This window comes from Oncorhynchus mykiss, chromosome 25 (assembly GCF_057628025.1).
Source record: "Oncorhynchus mykiss isolate SJ-2025 chromosome 25, ASM5762802v1, whole genome shotgun sequence".
Classification (NCBI taxonomy): Eukaryota; Metazoa; Chordata; class Actinopteri; order Salmoniformes; family Salmonidae; genus Oncorhynchus; species Oncorhynchus mykiss.
Window position 1 is genome coordinate 49,179,132 of NC_143046.1, and position 22,840 is coordinate 49,201,971.

Consider the following 22,840-nt stretch of genomic DNA (forward strand, 5'->3'; position numbering starts at 1 on the left):
CACTTGTGTTACAATGCACTTAAAGAATAGTTTAAAACATTCAGGAATTTTGCACATTTTTATTCTATATCTTGTCCTACTAAAACTAGCCTCGTATGGAATAGTTATTTGATATTGCATTTGATAATGATGCATTGGTCATGTTATATATGTTGAAAATACACCATATGAATGAGTGCCACACCTGCAAAAAGCATACAATAGAAGCATACTGTTGTCTACTGTATACTTTTTTTGCATGGTGTGGCACTCCTACAGTTATAATTATTTGCGATTCAAATCGTTCTTGGTAATGTTGTTTGGTAATAAACAAAGGCAAAATATTGCACCATCAGATGGCAGGCAATCTCTCCAATAGCCACTGTAACTGCTTGAGCAAGCATTTTACACACACTAAATACACTTTGTTAAAACATCAACCTTAATCCTTAGCAGCAAATTACAACACACCACACTACTTAATCTTCCTAATGGCAAAGTGTCTTTACTCATGTACATGTGTAGCTATGTTCTTGCCATGCAACTATTCCCTTCTCCCCTTCTGCCTTTTCTGTGCGTAAACCATTGTGCTTGGTCTCGGGGACTTTCCGCGCTTGGACATGTCATTTTTTCCTGAGAAAAATAACAATTGAATATGCTCTAATTTTAGGCTGAATCAACACTTTGGTTTATTGTGTTTCTTCATTTCATTCGTTGCCTACTTGGATGTGTCTAGCTCTAAACGATTCCTTTAATTAAACAACAACTACAAACATGCAATGTTGTTATAGAGAACGCACGAATTAGGTAGGGAAATACACGCGGAAACTATAGTGCCGCTGTAGCACTTGCAAAACCAACAGTAAGATGTGCATGCAGAGCTCCAACTAAGGCATTTTTCTAACACATTTGAGGGGAACTATACAAGTATGCTGTGAAGCTGTTGTCGCCTCTTGTGTTTATCGGTGTTACATTTTTCCCGAGGAGTCGTGAAAGGGAAGGATGCAGCTTTTTAGTTCGTTTTGCAGTTTGTCTATTGGAATAAGACATGATGCCCTGGAAACACATATGTATGTGTAAATAACGACGATGAGAATATAACATTTGATAGCACACTATGGATACGTATCTGGCTGTAAAGGTAAGGGTTGCGCCTTTTAATATATTATATCATTGTCGGAGATGATCATTCTCTTAAATATTGTTAAACAGATATAAGGGCACTATAAAAAGAAAGACCGACAACTGAAAGGCTCTTGAATATGGTTTACTAGTAAATTTTATGGGTTTTACAGCCTCAGTTGATGATGCTGGATGGAAAACAATTAACATAGGCTACATAGATAAACCCACTTGAGTGATATTGTGTGTGGGATTTATTGTATAAGGTTCACAACAAGTGTATTTTTATATTGCATTTTAGCTTCAACAATCACACAGCTATACAAGCTTCAGATAGTTGGAAGATGCACTTTATAGGTTAAAAATCGAATCGTCTCAGAGTAGGCTATTTATTTGACGACATGTAGAAATACAGCAAACTGCAACATTTTTGCATCGCCTTATTGAGCAAAACAGAAATATATAGCGATGTGATTTCACTACACAGGTTTACCAAAATGTAACTCAAGCCACGGTCAGTGAAAATTGTTTCGAGATTTGGAACCTATATCATTTTCCAAGTTCTGCAGTGTGTTGGATGGTTTGAGGGGTTAATTCTACCACAGAAGGCAGCCATAGACTATATGCGAAAGCATGCGAACATAAAGTGGCCTATGTGTGTTTATAATGTGAAGATTTTGCACAAATTGAAATTCGGGCTTCTAATTTGTCTCACGTCGATCCTACATCATATGTAGCCTACATATATTTTGTGGCGAAGTGTGTGCTTGCTTTCATCCGTGTTTGGGTAGGGACTGGTGTGTGTTGCTTTTCAAGGGGGTTAAGTATGTGCACGCCCAATAACTAATGTGTGGGATTTTTAAACATGTCTCTCTAGCCTATTATTGTAGCCTTTGTGAAATTTGAAAGTATGACTCCACTATAAGGAACTTGACATCACAAGAATTATAGCCATCTTTAATGACACTGATGAAAAAACGTTGTGCATGTGTTTTTTGGGGAGACCGGAAGAGGGAGAGAAAGTGTGTGCGTGTGTCTGTGCTATACGAATTAGCTTTGTAAACCACTGGTGTAGATTAACAGTGAAATGGTTACTTCCCAACAATGCAGAGAGGAACATTGAAAAATAGTATTAAAAAATATAATGAAGACTAAATACACAATGAGTAACAATAACTTGGCTAAATACATGGGGTACAAGTACCGAGGAGTAAGATGCAAATTAGGTAGGTATGTAAATATGTGACCGACCAGCTCCATTTGTCTTATGTAGCAACATTTTAAATTGTTTTTTACATTGGATAAAAGTTGAGGAACAATGGGAAAGTAATTATGCTTTGAATGTTGATAAAATTGTAACCTCACTTTTGAGAAAATGCCCCTTGAATATTTTGGTACACCTACTGGAGATTTCGTCTTTGTCTACACCCATTCAGCATCGTTCTCTTAAGCCCCACCCCCACCATCTCTTTAAGGATTAACATGTGAGGCCATGTACTAAACAACCAAAGCTTTCAAGACTAAAGGCTGGTTTACACTACGGTTGTGTTTTTAAATTCAATCTGTAGTGCAAGAGTGCGCTCAGAGTGCGCTCTGGGCATTCCTAAACTCAGAGGGTTGTCAGATTGTCTTTTTGTAAATTCAGAGTGTTTCGCTTCTGGTGCATTCAGAGTGCACACTGGACACTCTGGTTGAGGTGTAGGCTAGCTACTTCCAGACACAAATGCGAGAACAGCTCACTCTGACCATTTTACTCACCCTAGCAGAGCTGGTTAGGCTGTTTTATGTTATCCAGCGCGTTAGTGACTGTAACTGTGCTGCTGGCAACAATTAAATTACACTTTTTTGCCAACATTACTGACACCTGCCATATTCAATGCTGTTGAGCGTTTGTAAATTTGTCAGTTATTCTGCGCTCTGGTACACTCAGACGAGTGTGCTCTGAAATCGGAGTAGCTAGCCAGAGCGAATTTACGAAAGCACCCAAATGTCCATTGAGAACGCACAGCAACTTCACCACTTAGCCAAGCTAAGAATAACTGAAATAATCAAGTCAGTAAACGTTGGGTAGTTAGTTAGATAGCATTTAGATAATATACTGTCCGGTTTCGTTTATTTGTAGCCAACTAACATTAGGTAGCTAACTAACATACCTGTACATACTGCTGTAATGATATGCTATGTGGTTCGTAAGGATAGCTTATAGCATACCTAACAAATTGTCAGCCAACATAACGTGTAAGGTAACTTATTTGAAAAGTCATTACTTTATTACATTCATCAACATTTTCTTAACATTTGTCATAATTAGTTAAAACAATTAACTTGTATCCACTTTTGTTGGACTTTGGTTGCATATTTTCCGCCATTGGCTTCAAATCTGAAAACGATGTAAAGCCACACCCATTTTCTGAAGAATTGCATTATGGGCCCTAAAAGCACAGAAATAGTGTCCACTGCTTGTATGCTTCGTATTTTAGCGAATGTAGTACGACACCTGGGAACTTTTGGCATACTAACTATATCCTTACTTTGACCAATAAGCATACTATATACTATATATAATTTACGCCACAAATAGTACGGTTAGTGCGGTCAGTATGAGTATTCGAACATAGCTCTAGTTTCCTGAAACGAGTCACATATAGGTATGGGTAAAGTGACTAGGCAACAGGATAGATAATAAATAGTAGCAGCAGTGTAGACTCATGACATCTGCTTAAACTTCATGCTCCTTTTTTGATTGTAATTACATGTCAGGCTACATGCATGATCCAAACAGCACTTGCACACAAATATAATTGTAATGTCTGAAAACTCTGAAGGAGGGGTTAGACCTACATTTTATCAGGGTTTTTTTCTTTCTCTAGTCAATCCCACAAAATAGGGATTAGATTGAACAGATATAACATTCTTATTCCAACATAAAGCAGAGTTAATATTTCAAGTGCTTGGTGTGGCATAGAATGAACAAAGACATTGGGCTCTCAAGCCCACAATGAATACATGGTGAATATACTAAGGCGCCCCACCGGACATACAGTACAATTAAATTAAAAAATGTTGAACCAACGTGGAATAGACAATAAATTGATGTCTGTGCCCAGTGGGGTGTCACTACACAGCAAAGACACTTGCTATTTTATGTATTGTGAAGGCTTTTCAAAAAACAAACCAAGAGATTTGATCAAACTGCCCCATTGTTTAGCTGCATGTGGCATTCTTCCATAAAAAAAGTATTTGTTGCTGTCACATTTTCTCTCTCTCTCTCTTTTCTCTCTCTCTCACACACACACACACACACACACACACGAGAGAGAGAGAAAAATCTTACAACATGTGAAGGGGAGGGATTTGTTTCTAATTCTGAGCACACACATTCTCAAAATGACACTCGACAAACAAACCTGCATTTTTACCATGGTATATTTAACTACTGCACAATGGGGATTGACTATTGCCCATGTGCACTGTTGTTGACCCTGATATGGACAAAACTACATATATCCACTTTGCGTTACAAACCAGGTGATTCATTCCCAATACATGGTGTCTGCCAAGCGCTGACATCTGTACAGGAAATGGCCCTCAAGGGGTTAATGCTGAATGTGCACACTGCCAATCATTGAAAGAGATATAGGTCTGGTATGACAAGCAAACACAATCAGTGGACACATCACATGGATGCTGGGTTGTGCTGAAATGTAGGCCAATGCTACTCCAGGGATATCTTGGATCTATGCAGGAGGCAACAACGGAAAGTTGTTTTTGTGCATGGGAAATTATGAAGAGAAAGAAAGAAAGAGAGTTATAGGGATACAGAGAGAGGGAAAGAGACAGACAAACAAACAAAGAGAGAAAGAAGGGGAATTATATTAGAGAACAATTTAAGATGATTAAAGATGGATATGACAGGCCACTTTCAACCGTGGTCATTTGCATATCCTGTGTATACACCCTCAAAGATACAAGTCCTGTTATGTGTGTTTGTTTTGGTTATGACATAATGACAAGTGGTCCCTGATGGTGGTGAATGAAGGATAGGTAGAGTAGCATCAATAGATCCTAAGAGGGCATGAGGAGGTTGGGAATAGGAAAACATAGGGGGTGGGGAATCCTTCCAAATAACATTGAAGTTTTTGTCTCACATGATATGTTGCATAATATGATACACTTTAAAAAATAAACCAGGCACAGAAACAAACAACAATAGAATACAATTACTAATGGTGCACGCAACGTGTTTTGACAGGTGTCTTCCTCAGGCAGTCTATAATATTCCTGATGATAACACAAGTTGAGGTGCACCTCAAGGGCCTGTTCTAACTAGGATTAAACAGGAACCCGGTTACTGAGATTTACCGATTTTCCCCACCCAAAACCACTCCCCTTTCCCAGGATAAATCACTGCGAGAAACCAGAAAATTATAATAACTGATTTATATCAACAGCATGACCTGAAATGGAACTGTTAAATGATATGCAATGTCTAAATCTGGCTTCTCTACGGTCTTCTCTGCTCTATGCAATATCAATCATCATCTCTCATGGCGGGGACAGACAGCCCATGTCAGTTTGGAGTGCAGTTCACAATGCATGTAGACCTACAGTTGAAGTAGGAAGTTTACATACACTTAGGTTGGAGTCATTAAAACTTGTTTTTCAACCACTCCACAAATTTCTTGTTAACAAACTAGAGTTATGGCAAGTCGGTAAGGACATCTACTGTGTGCATGACACAAGTAGTTTTTCCAACAATTGTTTACAGACAGAATATTTCACTTATAATTCACTGTATCACAATTCCAGTGGGTCAATAGTTGACATACAGTAAGTTGACTGTGCCTTTAAATATCTTGGAAAATTCCTCTAGGAAACAGAAGCGTTTTGTCTCCTAGAGATGAACGTACTTTGGTGCGAAAAGTGCAAATCAATCCCAAAACAACAGCAAAGGACCTTAGACATAAAGGGACAGTTGGAGAGAACCAAGATACGAATGAAAAAAGCAGAAAAAGGAACAATTCTGCTAGCTATGGAACTGCGTTTGAAAACTGAACAATTAAATGTAATTGCAAAAACTTGACGATGAACGAGCACAAACTCTTCAACAAAATTGTCTTCTACAGGAACAACTCGATTTAGCCAAAACTAAATATGATGATATCCACGCCAAGCTAGATAAATCTGACAAGTTATCTACAAACAAGAGCACTCAATTTGATAACATGCATGCAGTTGTGTTGAAGGTTACTCAAAGTAACACTGTTCTACTCTAAATGCCACAGACCGAAGATGATCAGTTAATGAACACAATTACTAAGTTGGATGACAAATCAGCAGAACTCATTGAAGTCGTTGACCAAATGATTGATGAGAGAACTCAGGTGATGAGGATGGAAATATTGATTTCTAAGCAAGCAGAGGAAATCTCATCACTGAATCTCTTGTTTTGTACTCAAGACCTCTATCTGCAAACCATGACAGATAAGTTTGAGACCAAAAGGATTAAGAGCAACATGTGTCCAAAATCCATACTTTAAGTACTCAAGTGGACTCTGCAATAGGTACAATTAGGTACTATCTGGTGGAATTCCAGAATGGTCATGCACTACAGCGTGACTATCCAACCAAGCAACCGGAACCCGGTACTCGAAGGAGTGAAGACGATAGAAGTTTCAGACTTTGCCTCCATCATGTGTCCCTCAGTCTTCTCGTCTTGGCCATTCGGCACTGAGTAATATGGTGCCTCTTCGCCAACAAAGCCAAAGCTTTGCTTCTCCTCTTGGCCTTTCAGCCCCAATTTCCCCACAGGATTAATCCAACCCTCTCCGCACGCTTGGCGTGGAACGCCTTAACAAACTCGTCAAAAAAGTCTGCATTGGATGGCTACTCAAACGCTATGGGTTCTGACAGGGTTTAACTGTTGAAGTGAATGTAGAAAAGACACGTGACGAGGTTCAGTCGTCTACAACAGCAACACGTGCTTAACTTCTTATGGCTGTGGGGCAGTATTGAGTAGCTTGGATGAATAAGTTGCCCAAAGTAAACGGCCTGCTCCTCAGTTTCAGTTGCGAATATATGCATATTATTAGCATTGGATAGAAAACACTCTAAAGTTTCTAAAACTGTTTGAATGATGTCTGTGAGTATAACAGAACTCATATGGCAGGCAAAATCCTGAGGAGAAATCAAAACAGGAAGTGAGAAATCTGAGCTTTGTATGTATTCACCAGAGTCCCCAATGAAATCCCCTTGACATATTAATGATGTTGCATTGCCTAGGGGTTTCACTAGATGTCAACCATCCATAGAAATGAATGAATGAGACTTCTACGGTGTTGTGGGAGTGAATGAGAGCAGAATCTATCAGGTGTCTGGCAGTCAGCCATTTTCTGATCACGCTTATTCCTTATGGTACCCACTTGCGTTCCATTGCTCATGAAGACACAAAGGAATACTCCGGTTGGAACGTTATTGAAGCTATATGTTAAAAACATCCTAATGATTGATTCTGTACTTAGTTTGAAATGTTTCTTCGACCTGTAATATAACGTTTCAAAGTTTTTGTCTGATGTAACGCTGACCAGAATGAGCGTTTGGTTATGTATACCAAACACGCTAACAAAAGAAGGTATTTGGACATAAATAACGGACATTATCGAACAAAACAAACATTTATTGTGGACCTGGGATTCCTGGAGTGCTTTGATGTAGACCATTAAAGGTAAGGGAATATTTATCATGTCATTTCTTGTTTATGTTGACGCCATCATTGCGGCTATTGTGACGTTTACTTCTGAGCGCCGTCTCAGATTATTGCATGGGTTTCTTTTTCCGTAAAGTTTTTTGAAATCAGCGGTTGCATTAAAGGAGAGGTATATCTATAATTCCATGTGTATATCATTCAACAGAAATACTCATCATAAATGAAGATAATAATACAAGTATTATTATCTTCATTTATGATGAGTATTTCTGTTGAATGGTGTGGCTATGCAAAATCACTGGATGTTTTTGGAACTAGTGAATGTAACGCGCCAATGTAAACTCATATTTTGATAAATATGAACTTTATCAAACAAAACATACATGTATTGTGTAACATAAAGTCCTATGAGTGTCATCTAATGAAGATGATCAAAAGGTTAGTGATTCATTTTATCTCTATTTGTGTTTTTTGTGACTGAAATGACTAAATGGCTATGTGGTGACCTAACCTCATCGTTTGTGGTGCTTTTGCTGTAAAGCATATTTGAAATCGGACACTGTGGCGGGATTAACAACAAGATTAGCTTTAAAATGGTATCAGATATATGTATGTTTGAGGAATTTTAATTATGAGTTTTTCGATGTTTTGAAATTGGCGCCCTTCACTTTCACAGGCTATTGTCATATCGCTCCTGTTAACGACTACGCTACTCTTGTCACAGTTTTGAAATTAGAATTCAGTGGTTATGCGACTGGCAAACTATTGCTTAACTATAGTTTTGACAAGTCGGTTAGGACATCTACTTTGTACATGACAAGTAATTTTTCCAACAATTGTTTACAGACAGATTACTTCACTTATAATTCACTGTATCACAATTCCAGTGGGTCAGAAGTTTACATACACTAAGTTGACTGTGCCTTTAAAAAGCTGGGAAAATTCCAGAAAATGATGTCATGGCTTTAGAAGCTTCTGACATCGTTTGAGTCAATTGGAGGAGTGCCTGTGGATGTATTTAAAAAAATAACACGGGGTGTTATTTGTAACGTATTTTGTACATAATGTTTCTGCAACTGTATCGTATGGCAAAAAAGAGCTTCTGGATATCAGGACAGCAATCACTCACCTCGGATTAGATAAATATTTTTTCTAGAACAAGGAGGGCACACAAGACATTCTCCAAACACCCCACAGGGCCGACATCCCCTGTGGTCTGTGCATATTTGTAAACGACAGCTTGTGCACAAAATCTAAGGAAGTCTCTAGATTTTGCTCGCCTGAAGTAGAGTATATTGTGACGAATTGCAGGCCACTCTACTTGCCTAGAGACATTTCAGCTATACTTTTCGTGGCTGTTTTTTTTTACCACCACAGACAGATGCTGGCACTAGGCCGCACTCAGTCAGCTGTATAAGGAAATAAGCAAACAGGAAACCTCTCACCCAGAGGTGGCGCTCCTAGTGGCCGGAGACTTTAAAACTTCTTATGGCTAGGGGTTTCGCTAGCGGCACCCCTCGGCAACATTCCGCTGAAAAGGCAGCGAGCGAAATTAAAAAATATTTTTTTGAATTATGTAACTTTCATACATTAACAAGTGCAATACACCAAATGAAAGATTAACTTCTTGTTAATCTACCCATCGTGTCCGATTTCAAAAAGGCTTTACAGCGAAAGCACAACATATGATTATGTTCGGTCAGAGCTTAGTCACAAAAACACACACAGCCATTTTTCCAGCCAAAGAGAGGAGTCACAAAAAGCAGAAATAGAGCTAAAATGAATCACTAACCTTTGATGATCTTCATCAGATGACACTCATAGGACATCATGTTACACAATACATGTATGTTTTGTTCGATAAAGTTCATATTTATATCCAAAAATGTCAGTTTACATTGGTGCGTTACATTCAGTAATGTTTTGCTTCCAAAACATCCAGTGATTTTGCAGAGAGCCATATTAATTTACAAAAATACTCATATTAAACATTAATAAAAGAAATAACAAGTGTTATTCACAGAATGAAAGATATACTTCTCCTTAATGCAACCGCTGAGTCAGATTTCAATATTTTTGTGCGGAAAAAGCAAACTATGCAATAATCTGAGTACGGTGCTCAGATAACAAATCATTATAAATATTCACTTACCTTTGATGATCTTCATCAGAATGCTGTCCCAGGAATCCCAGTTCCACAATAAATGTTTGATTTGTTCGATAAAGTTCATCTTTATGTCCAAATACCTTCTTTTTGTTCGCACGTTCAGCCCAGTAATTCAAATTCATGACGCGTGATCACTAGGAGCAGACGAAAAGTCAAAAAGTTCCGTTACACTCCGTAGTAACATGTCAAACGATGTATAGAATCAATCTTTAGGATTTTTTTACATAAATCTTCAATAATGTTCCAACCGGAGAATTCCTTTGTCTTCAGAAATGCACCAGCTCGTGGCACTCTGCCAGACCACTGACTCAAAGAGCCCTCATTCCCCCTCCCTCACAGTAGAAGCATCAAACAAGGTTATAAAGACTGTTGACATCTAATGGAAGCCTTAGGAAGGTTTTCACCTGCCATATGAGTTCTGTTATACTCACAGACATCATTCAAACAGTTTTATAATTAGCTACTAATAATATGCATATATTAGCAACTGGGACTGAGTAGCAGGCAGTTTACTCTGGCACGCTTTTCATCCAAGCAAGCTTGGTAGCCTTATGGTTCTCGCTCTGCTAGTTCAAGATGAGCCCCAAGGCTACAGTGTCTTCCTGTGTCTGAGATAACTTTGACAGTTGAACTAAGCTCATGTTGCATTTATAAGTTATATTCTTCAAGATTCAATGGCTATACATAATGAATTTCAAAGTGCAAAAATGTATGTAGCAATGTCAGTTTCTCCCTTTAACCAACGCCATATGATGTCAACAGGGCCTTATCTCAGCAAGTGGCACAAAGCCTCCACAAGGTCCCTCCAATTTTGGTCTATTTTAGACTGTGCAAAACTTACTTATTATAAAGAAATTGATCATTTTCAGCTTCCCAGCATGGTACAAGCAATGTGCTGCTGAGGCCCATGCTAGACTGTAGAAAACTGTTCACCACTTCCACTGGCGTCCACAGAGCCCCAATAGCTTTGTCACAGTAAGACAGGCAGTATATCTCATTTCATGTTTCTCATCTGAAACCGTGAGAACCCTTGGGCAGTTCCCATCACCAAAAAATAAATGTAGAGCCTTCCAAGTGTGGCGTCAATTGACCTTTTTGGTGACTCTTCGCTGTCTTAACATAAACCCCCATGAATAACAAATGTGACTTCTCTCTATGGCGTGAAAACGTTCAGCCAGACAGTATTTTTAGTGCTTAGACTTTGAAAACCACCGAAAGGGACTCATTCCTTCTTCTTTTGGAGTGAGATTATTTTCCGGTTGCACATGGACTCAACTAGATAAGCTACCGACCCTCTTTAGATTGTTCTTCACAGAGGAAAACATCCCCAGTGGAGCCTGAATGTTATCGCTCGGTGACGATACAAGGAGCTCTCCATTTTAGCTCTCTGGAGCAAGCCTGTTTTCAACACTAACCTTAGGGCCCCGGTGCACCTCTTTAGCAATGAAGGTGATAACTGGAAGAGTGACAATGTTTTCACACTGGATCATGACCTCTCTGGTTTTGAGACAGGCTGCTGGCATTGTGTGTTTGTGTGTGTGTGTGAGTGATAGATCCAGGCTGTATCACATCCTGCCGTGATTGGGCGTCCCATAGGGCGGTGCATAATTTGCCCAGCTTCGTCCGGGTTTGGCCGGGGTAGGCCGTCATTGTAAATAATATTTTTTTCTTAACTGACTTGCCTAGTTAAATAAAGGTTAAATAAAAATAGATAGAGGGTGGAGGAGAGATTGCGAGCAAGAGAGTGCGAGAGGGTAGAGGAGAGAGGGTGGAAGAGAGAGGGAGAAAGGTGATAGAGGTTAGAGAGAGAGAGGGGAGGGATAGGGTGGAGGAGAGAGAGCGAGAGTGGGTGGAGGAAAGAGAGAGAAGCTAGAGGAGAGAGCGAGAGAGAGCGAGGTAGGAGGAGAGAGGGCCTTCATATCTAATTTACAAATCACCTGAGAATATGTAGGTACAGGTGACAGAGAGACCCATATGTAGGGAGAGGGGAAGCACACACACGTTAGTATGTAGCAGTCTAGGCAGTGCCATGCCAGTGATAGAACAGACCAGTATGTCAGTCTGACCATAGTGGATTTATCCATATCTCACTACACTGACACCATCTGTTCTGTCCTCCTGACTCCCAACTAACTAAAGGTTAGTATTGTCCCCTATATGACGCCGTATGATTCAATAAGCCTATTATTAGTACTCATATTAACACCTCAGAATATGGATTAGGCCTACTGCATGTAGGGCTGACCAGCAGTATATTATAATGTCGTTATAATACTTTGTAATCCAAGGCTTATTTTAAAGCTATAGTAATAGTTTTAGTAAGGTCTTATAATCAAGATGCATGACAATATATGTGTTCTAGTAGAAAGAGTCTTTAGCAAAATGCTGCTCGACAGTAAATTCATGGTACAACCCCAAAACATTTTTCATCCGCTGAATACAACAGGTGTAGACTTGACCTTAAAATGGTTATTTATGAGCCCTTACCCAACAATGCAGAAAAAAGAGAAAAAAATGTAAAACATTTGCACACGCAAAAAGGAACTAGTAACACTTTAAAATAACGAGGCTATATAAAAGGAGTATTGGTACCGAGTCAATGTGCAGGGGTACGAAATAGTTGAGGTAATATGTACACTGAAACAAAAATAGAAACGCAACATGCAACAATTTAAAATATTTTAAAAAGTTACAGTTAGCATAAGGAAATCGGTCAACTGAAATGAATACATTAAGCCCTAAACTATGGATTTCACAGGACTGGGAATACAGATATGCATAATCTGTTAGTCAACAGATACCTTAAAAAAAGGTAAGGGCGTGGATCAGAAAACCAGTCAGTATCTAGTGTGACCACCATTAGCCTCATGCAGCGCGACACATCTCCTTCGCATAGAGATTTCAGGCTGTTGATTTTGGCCTGTGGAATGTTGACCACTCATCTACAATGACGTTGAGAAGTTGCTGGATATTGGTGGGAACATGAAACACGCTGTCGTACACGTCTAGCCAGAACATCCCAAACATGCTCAGTATGCAGACCACGGAAGAACTGGGACATTTTCAGCTTCTAGGAATTGTGTACAGATCCTTGCGACACGGGGCCATGCATTATCATGCTGAAACATGAGTGGATGGTGGTGGATCAATGTCACAAAATGAGCCTCAGGATTTCGTCAAGGTATCTCTAATCGATACAATGTAATTGTGTTTATTGTTCGTAGCTTATGCCTGCCCATACCATAACCCTAACTCTACCATGGGGCACTCTGTTCACAACGTTGACCTCAGTTTGCCATTTGCCCGGTACAGTTGAAACCGGGATTCATCCGTGTAGAGCACACTTCTCCAGTGTGCCAGTGGCCATCAAAGGTGAACATTTGCCCACTGAAGTTTTCACAGATGAATCCCGGTTACGATGCCAAACTGCAGTCAGGACAAGACCCTGCTGAGGAGGATGAGCATGCAGATGAGCTTCCCTGAGATGTTTCTGACAGTTTGTGGGAAATTCTTCAGTTGTGCAAACCCACAGTTTCATCAGCTCTCCAGGTGTCTGGTCTCAGACGATCCCGCAGGTGAAGAAGCCGGATGTGGAGGTCTTGGGCTGGCGTGGTTACATATGGTCTGAGTTTGTGAGGCCGGTTGGACGTACTGCCTAATTCTCTAAAACGACATTAGAGCCGGCTTAGGTAGAGAAAGGGACATTAAATTCTCTGGCAACAACTCTGTTGGACATTCCTCCAGTCAGCATGCCAATTGCACGTTCCCTCAAACGTTGCGACATCTGTGGCATTGTGTTGTGTGAATAAACTGCACATTTTAGAGTGGTCTTTTATTTTCCCTAGCACAAGGTGGACCTGTGTAATGATCATGCTGTTTAATCAGCTTCGTGATATGCCACACCTGTCAGGTGAATGGATTATCTTGGCAAAGGAGAAATGCTCACTACCAAGGATGAAAAGAAATGTATGCACAACATTTGATAGAAATAAGCTTTTTGTGCATATGAAACATTTTAGGGATCTTTAATTTCAGCACATGAAACATGGGACCATCACTTTACATATTGTATTTTTATTTTTGTTCAGTATTCATGTAGCTAGGGGTAAAAGTGAAAAGGTAATGAGAGCAGCTCGTCCCCAGTTTCCTCCCGAGGTGGAAGAGGCATTGTCATGCTCTCTTCACAACTATGTTGGTGTGTTTGGACCATGATATGTCCTTTAGTGATGTGGACACCAAGGAACTAGAAGCGCTCGAATCTCTGTTTCCTGTAGTTCACGATTAGCTCATTTGTTGATGGTGGTCCTTCCACCACACTGCCATGTCTCTGTCTTATCGTAGTCTGTGATCAGGCCTACCACCGTCAAGTCGTTGGCACACTTAATGATGGAGTTGGAGTTGTGAGCAGCCACACAGTCGTGGGTTAACAGGGAGTACCCCCGTGTTGAGGGTCAACATGGCAGATGTGTTCTTGCCTACCCTGAACACCTCTGGTTGGCCCGTCAGGAAGTCCAGGATCCAGTTGCAGAGGGAGGTGTTAAAACCCAGGGTTAGTGATGAGCTTGGAGGGCACTATGGTGTTGAATGCTGAGCAGCATTATGAACAGCATTCTCATGAAGGTGTTCCTTTTGTACAGGTAGGAAGGGGCAGTGTGAAGTGCAATAGAGATTACGTCATCTGTGGATCTGTTGGGGCGGTATGCAACCTTTTTAATGTTAACCTGTTTAAAGGTCTTACTCACATCTACGGAGCTCATGATCACACAGTCATCTGGAACTGCTGGTGCTCTAATGCATGGTTCAGTGTTGCTTTCCTCGAAGCGAGCATAGAAGGTATTTAGCACTTCTGGTAGGCTCGCGTCACTGAACAACTAGCGGCTGAGTTTCCCTTCGTAATCCGTGATAGTTTGTAAACTATCAGATAAGGGGCGTTCTACAATGGTTCTGGTGTGTGGGTGTGTGCGAGTGTACGTGCGTGCGCGTCCCTGGGTGTGGATGTGTGTGTGTTTGTGTGTGTGAGAGTGTTATAGTTAGCCAGCAACCCTTAGGCGCTAGACTTCTCACAAGGCTTTGGTATCTGATATCAGCAGCTTACGTGAGTGTCTCAGACGTCCTGTATACATGACAGAGCTGGAGGGAAATACATGTGGGACAGGAGGAAGAGGACTGCCAGGATGAATTGCCATATGGTACCCTTACCTTGTCTTCTGGACACTGTTTCCATTCCCAGCTGTTTCTAACAGGCTGTTCGTATCTCTTTTTTTGGTCCTTGGGGTTACGGATGCAAATTTTAGTTAATTTTGCTGCAGACTAACCGACCCTCATTAACTGGTCAACAAATGGTAAACAGAAAATAAGTGACCAACAGAAAATACTATTCATGCACACAAGGAACAACATTTTGTTCATTAAGAGCTTAATGGAATCATGCAACAATAGAAAGACTATTGTCTTACAGTCAAAAGGCTATAGCCTATTATTGAACATGCAACTCCCGTACTGAAGCAGCTAATAAAACGTCATTTTCAAACTTTTGCCAAAATGCAATTCTGGAGAAACACTGTTCTAAACAGCACACCTAATGCAAGTGGTTTGATATTCTCTGTTAGAAACTTAGAAAGATGGTGAATCTCGAAGCAACAACTAGGATGGGTTCATAATATGACTAGGGTTGTGCCTTTGGCTTCTGGACAACGAAATAAAGTTAATATGGAAACCAATAGAACAGTAGAGAAATGTTTTTATGGTTGGATTTTTGAAGCGTTTGAAGTAAAATAAAATGTTCAGATTTCAATCAATAATACTACAAAGTGGTAGGTGACGTGCTGATAGCCTGCCTACCATTGACTATAGTCTATGCACTCGAATGGCGAATGGGAGGCGCGCTTTAATTAGAACTTAATAAAAATAGTAGGTATTTTTAACCGTGGCCATTAACACGTGATTGCATTTAGAATTATTATTTGTTGCGCAATGCGCAATGACTGGTCTTACAAACGCACGTTTCACTCCAGTACCAGCTTTTTGAGGAGTTGTTCCCTCGCTGTCTAACTGACAGGTGAAAGGTTATTCCGTTCCTCAAACTAGGCTCTGTATTAGAGGTCGACCGATTATGATTTTTCAACGCCGATAACCGATACCGATTATTGGAGGACCAATAACCGATGCCGATTAATCGGGCGATTAAAAAAAATATATATATTTGTAATAATGAGAATTACAACAATGCTGAATGAACACTTATTTTAACTTAATATAATACATCAATAAAAATACATTAAATAATGAAAATGTTCAATTTAGTTTAAATAATGCAAAAACAAAGTGTTGGAGAAGAAAATAAAAGTGCAATATGTGCCATGTAAAAAAGCTAACGTTTGAGTTCCTTGCTCAGAACATGAGAACATATGAAAGTTGGTGGGTCCTTTAAACACCAACTTCAATATTCCAAGGTAAGAGGTTTTTAGGTTGTAGTTAATATACTATTTATAGGACTATTTCTCTCTATACCATTTGTATTTCATATACCTTTGACTATTGGATGTTCTTATAGGCACTTTAGTATTGCCAGTGTAACAGTATAGCTTCCATCCCTCTCCTCGCCCCTACTTGGGCTCGAACCAGGAACTCATCGACAACAGCCACACTCGAAGCAGCGTTACCCATGCAGCGTAAGGGAAACAACCACTCTAAGTCTCAGAGAGAGTGACTTTTGAAACGCTATTAGCGCGCACCCCGCTAACTCGCTAGCCATTTCACATCGGTTACACCAGCCATTAAGGTGATAGGCTTGAAGTCATAAACAGTGCTGTGCTTGCGAAGAGCTGCGGTCAAAACGCACTAAAGTGCTGTTTGAATGAATGCTTACGAGCCTGCTGCTGCCTACCATCGCTCAGTCAGACTGCTCTATCAAATATCAAATCATAGACTTAATTATAACATAATAACACAGAAATATGAGCCTTTGGTCATTGGGCGGCAGGGTAGCCTAGTGGTTAGAGCGTTGGACTAGTAACCGGAAGGTTGTGAGTTCAAACCCCCGAGCTGACAAGGTACAAATCTGTCGTTCTGCCCCTGAACAGGCAGTTAACCCACTGTTCCCAGGCCGTCATTGAAAATAAGAATTTGTTCTTAACTGACTTGCCTGGTTAAATAAAGGTAAAATAAAAAAATAAAAAAAAAAATATGGTCGAATCTGGAAACTATCATTTAGAAAACAAAACGTTTATTATTTCAGTGAAATACGGAACCGTTCGGTATTTTATCTAACGGGTGGCATCCCTAAGTCTAAATATTCTTGTTACATTGCACAACCTTCAATGTTATGCCATAATTACGTAAAATTCTGGCAAATTAGTTCGCAATGAGCCAGGCTGCCCTAACTGTTGCACATACCCTGACTCTGCGTGCAATGAACGCAAGAGAAGTGACACAATTTCACCTGGTTAATATTGCCTGCTAACCTGGAGTTCTATTAGCTAAATATGCAGGTTTAAAAATATATACTTCTGTGTATTGATTTTAAGAAAGGCATTGGTGTTTATGGTTAGATACAGTCGTGCAACGATTGTGCTTTTTTCGCAAATGCGCTTTTGTTAAATCATCCCCCTGCGTTGCATCGATTATGTGCAACGCAGGACACGCTAGATAAACTAGTAATATCCATGTGTAGTTAGCTAGTGATTATGATTGATTGATTGTTTTTTATAAGATAAGTTTAATGCTAGCTAGCAACTTACTTTGGCTTCTTACTGAATTCATGTAACAGGCAGGCTCCTCGTGGAGTGCAATGTAAGGCAGGTGGTTAGAGCGTTGGACTAGTTAACCCTAAGGTTGCAAGATTGAATCCCAGAGCTGACAAGGTAAAAATCTGTCGTTCTGCCCCTGAACAAGGCAGTTAACCCACCGTTCCTAGGCCGCCATTGAAAAAAAGAACGTGTTCTTAACTGACTTGTCTAGTTAAATAAAGGTGTAAAAAAAATGAAAACTTGAAATCGGCCCCAATTAATCGGCCATTCGGATTAATCGGTCGACCTCTACTCTGTATGCTGTGCATGTGTGATAAAAAAAGATATGTCGTTATCCCTCTAGATATCTGTCTACCAACATCTCTAATCAAAACACAGAGTGAGCTGCACAGGTGTAGCTGTTGTGCCACAGCCTGAAACATCTATCAATGTACAGTAGATTATGAATGCATATGGTTTCGAGGTAATGTCATTAACTTCTCCCAGGTGTTAATGAGATGCAGGAAATCAGTCGTCCCTACAGCCCTGCAGGACCAGTTGAGCACTGCCTTAAATTATTGGCGTTGGGTAGAAAAAGAAAATGAATCATCAGAGCAAGGTAGTTCAGCAGTTGTGTATTTTATCATTATTCATAGTAAATACAACAAAAAAAAACTTGTGGAATGGATTGCCAAAGTTTTTGATTAATGTCAGAAATCTGCACAGCTCTGTTTCATTGAACCTTCAAATGACATTCAACGGACTCCCAGTACTTCTGAGGTAGACGGGGGGGGGGGGGGGGGGGGGGGGGGGGGCGGGGGGGGGGGGGCGGGTACGTGAGAGCTTTGTGAAGTCGCTCGCTCCTGAATCACGTAGAAGAAGGGAGCATTGATTTTCCCTTGGATAACAAGCCTGGACCGACTTTGATGCAGGCCAGAGTTCTGTTGCTTCCTCTCCCCAATGGTCACCCATCCCAATCTCGGGTTTCCACTCAAAATGCTAAGTGCCTTTACACAGGTCTTCAGGGAGACAAACCAACTTCCACTACTAACACCCAATTGGATGAGTTTTCACAGTCAAGTTGATTAGGAGTTTAAAAGTTCTGGACCGCAGCACTACTCCAGAATTGATTCAACCTGGTGTTTGTGAAAAAAGAGAGAAAAACTCAAACTGTTCAAGTCAAGTCAAACTTCATTTAGTGTGTTATCCCAAGGTCTCAATACGCTTGGATAATGTCATATTCTGGGCCAATGCACTCAATAAGAGCTCAAAACACTCCCAATGCTTACAGTATAATAGGTTTTTGGTTAATCTGTGAAAATCCTGGCTCTGAGTGGGGTTTATAGACTTGCCTACCCCTCTGTCTAACCTTTGACTCTACTGAGCAAGTGGATTGAACCAAGTTCTCATGCTGGCCTTGTTTGGGAAGGGAGGAGAAAGCAATGGAACAATGGCAAAGTTGATGTGTAGCCTACAAATTAGAAGAGCAGAGCTGTTGCATTTCAAAAAATCTATTTGTAACTTTCAACTCTCCCAGTACTTACAGTAATTGGTTTTTGATATTGAACCACCAGAAACATATTACTATGATTACTAGGGCTGGGAATTGGCAGGGACCTCATGATTTGAATTTATCATGATACTTAGGTTACGATTCAATACATATTGGAATTCTATATGTATCATTATTCTATGTTTTGCGATTCGATACTGCAATTCGTTATTGAAAATCAATATTTGAAACATATTGTTTGCTACATAAGACTTACTCTGCAGCTCAAATCTACTCGAAAAGTACTTGCAATCTGTCTAGATGATTCAAGGCTTTTTGTCAACTGACTGCAGGGGATTGCTCTCCAACAGGACTGTCATCTATCTGTTTCCTGGTCTGCCCAACAGCAAATTCCTGCACTGCAGGGATGGTGTTAGCAACCATAAATAGTTCAAATGCATGTGGATTGGGAATACATCCCCTGCTGGCGGCTCCTCAGTACTTAACATACAGTCATTCCACATAAATGAGGCCCAAGGCTCGAAACCTGCTCTTATTCTTTGAAAACCGTGCTTTATTTTTTTCATGAGCACGAATCACAATGTTCCTGGCTTCTAGTTTTTTGGGAGGGGTTCTGTGTAGGCGATTCTGAAGCCAGGGACTTGGAAGTCTCGTATTCTTGTGGGGTGAATTTTGATCAGACTTTTTATTTACATTTTTTACAAAACTATGGTTTGGATAGAATCTACATATGAAGAGCTTCATTCCAAAATGCCGACTCCTTGTATAGTCCATGCCCCGACAAATTGAGGCTATTCTGAGGGCAAAAGGGTGCAACTCAATATTAGGAAGGTGTTCCTAATATTTGGTATAGTCAGTGTATAAAGAAGCTTTGCAAGGTTTTACACAGTCAAATGTGACTAATAATATTATTTTTATAAGAACATGATACATTTGTGACATCAATATAAAAAATATATATCTATATTAAAAAACGTATCAATACAATAATATGAGATCTGTGCTCTGTGCTCTGGTCAAAACTGTCCTACCAAGCAAAAAGGCAGTAACTGCCTGGAACTGAGAAAAATTGCTTCAACGTTTAATTGTCCAGCCAAATGATTTCTAGGGAGATCATTGAAGATGTAGTGATCTGTTGTCTTACTATAAGTAAATGTTTTATTTATGTTGACTCTGACCTTTGACATGACCATTGACCCTTAAACAGCAGTTACTGCCTTCTTTCTTGCCATGATCTGGTGTTGTCATGATACCAACATTTTACTAACAATACGATACCCGGCCAAGTATCATGATACCGAGTAGTATCAAAATACCACAGAGGGGAAATTCAGAGTGGCCTAGCATCCTGTTACCCCGGTCCCCAACACTTGTTCCCGTCTTCTAAATGTTATGCACAAATGTGCCACACAAAAACCTGTCACTGATATTCACACTGCTACTCAATACAACACACATTCAATTTAACTTCACACTGTTCACTGTATAATAGAATACTGCATAGAAATGGCTGATTTTATCATATTTGCAAAGGCCTACCTGTGATTTGGTTGGAGGAATGGGAGGAAGGAATATACATGCATAATGATCTGCATGTCATTGTGGCAGTATGGGGAAAACACTACATGACACCTTTACTCTTCAGATAACACAAAGACACACACTCTCCCTCCCTCACACACATTCTCTGTCTCCCTCATAAACACACACTCGCCACCCTCTCCCACAAACACATACACACTGCTCATAACTTTAAAAACTTTAAAAAGGCACCAAACAGAGTGTAAGGAGCACCAGAAAGAGATACATTTTTGATAGTTTAGCCTTACATTACAGGCCTATATGAATTCTATCTTTTGAGGCACATCTCATGACCAGCAGACCCATTATTCCTGTGCCAATCAAATTTGTCTATACTTACTGTCAAGTTAACAGGTTGTTAGCTAGCTAGGTAACATGACTGAACAACATTGTTTGTAATCAAAACAATAATTAGCGTCCCGGGATTAGTTTAAAATGGCCCTCGTGACAAATCACGCAGGAAGGAAAAAGGTAATATGAGTCATATTTTTGGAAGTGTTTGAGCTACAGACAAGCCTGTTTCTTTGCTGTAAAGCTTCAAGCATAACTGTTGCAAAACTCTCTGGCACTGCTGCATGACAGCAAACTTGCAAAGCCTATCAGACTGGCCTGTGCTCTTTGTTATACCAGGGATTAAATTACACTGCTCAAAAAAATAAAGGGAACACTTAAACAACACAATGTAACTCCAAGTCAATCACACTTCTGTGAAATCAAACTGTCCACTTAGGAAGCAACACTGATTGACAATACATGTAACATGCTGTTGTGCAAATAGAATAGACAACAGGTGGAAATTATAGGCAATTAGCAAGACACCCCCAATAAAGGAGTGGTTCTGCAGGAGGGCAACAACCCAGCAGAAGGACCGCTACCTCCGCCTTTGTGCAAGGAGGAGCAGGAGGAGCACTGCCAGAGCCCTGCAAAATGACCTCCAGCAGGCCACAAATGTGTATGTGTCTGCTCAAACGGTCAGAAACAGACTCCATGAGGGTGGTATGAGGGCCCGACGTCCACAGGTGGGGGTTGTGCTTACAGCCCAACACCGTGCAGGACGTTTGGCATTTGCCAGAGAACACCAAGATTGGCAAATTCCATCCCTGGCGCCCTGTGCTCTTCACAGATGAAAGCAGGTCCACACTGAGCACGTGTGACAGACGTGAAAGTCTGGAGACGCCGTGGAGAACGTTCTGCTGCCTGCAACATCCTCCAGCATGACCGGTTTGGCGGTGTGTCAGTCATGGTGTGGGGTGACATTGCTTTGGGGGGCCGCACAACCCTCCATGTGCTCGCCAGAGGTAGCCTGACTGCCATTAGGTACCGAGATGAGATCCTCAGACCCCTTGTGAGACCATATGCTGTTGTGGTTGGCCCTGGGTTCCTCCTAATGCAAGACAATGCTAGACCTCATGTGGCTGGAGTGTGTCAGCAGTTCCTGCAAGAGGGAGGCATTGATGCTATGGACTGGCCCGCCCGTTCCCCAGACCTGAATCCAATTGAGCACATCTGGGACATCATGTCTCGCTCCATCCACCAACGCCACGTTGCACCACAGACTGTCCAGGAGTTGGCGGATGCTTTAGTCCAGGTCTGGGAGGAGATCCCTCAGGAGACCATCCGCCACCTCATCAGGAGCATGCCCAGGCGTTGTAGGGAGGTCATACAGGCACATGGTTTTAAGGACATCAAAAGTTGGATCAGCCTGTAGTGTGGTTTTCCACTTTAATTTTGAGTGTGACTCCATATCCAGACCTCCATGGGCTGATAAATTTGATTTCCATTGATACTTTTTGTGTGATTTTGTTGTCAGCACATTCAATTATGTAAAGAAAAAAAAAGTATTTCATAAGAATATTGAATTCATTCAGATCTAGGATGTGTTATTTTAGTGTTCCCTTTATTTTTTGGAGCAGTGTATATACATTTTGTGAAAAAGTACCCAAGTAAAAAGTGAAAGTCACCTGGTAAAATACTCCTTCAATAAAAGTTTAAAGTATTTGGTTTTAAATATACTTAAGTATCAAAAGTAAATGTATTTGCAAAAA

At 40.5% G+C, this 22,840-nt stretch overlaps 2 long non-coding RNA genes across 2 annotated transcripts in view; one reads left to right on the forward strand and one right to left on the reverse strand.

The window, feature by feature from the left end:
• The window catches only part of LOC149972023 (uncharacterized), an 85,889-nt gene that overhangs the window by 24,375 nt on the left and 38,674 nt on the right, over positions 1-22,840 (reverse strand). The gene's annotated exons all lie outside the window — the stretch shown is intronic.
• The window catches only part of LOC149972024 (uncharacterized), a 161,681-nt gene continuing 139,381 nt past the window's right edge, over positions 541-22,840 (forward strand). The window contains exon 1 of the long non-coding RNA XR_016491860.1: positions 541-1,120. This is a non-coding gene — a long non-coding RNA (uncharacterized LOC149972024). The remainder of the gene's footprint in view (positions 1,121-22,840) is intronic.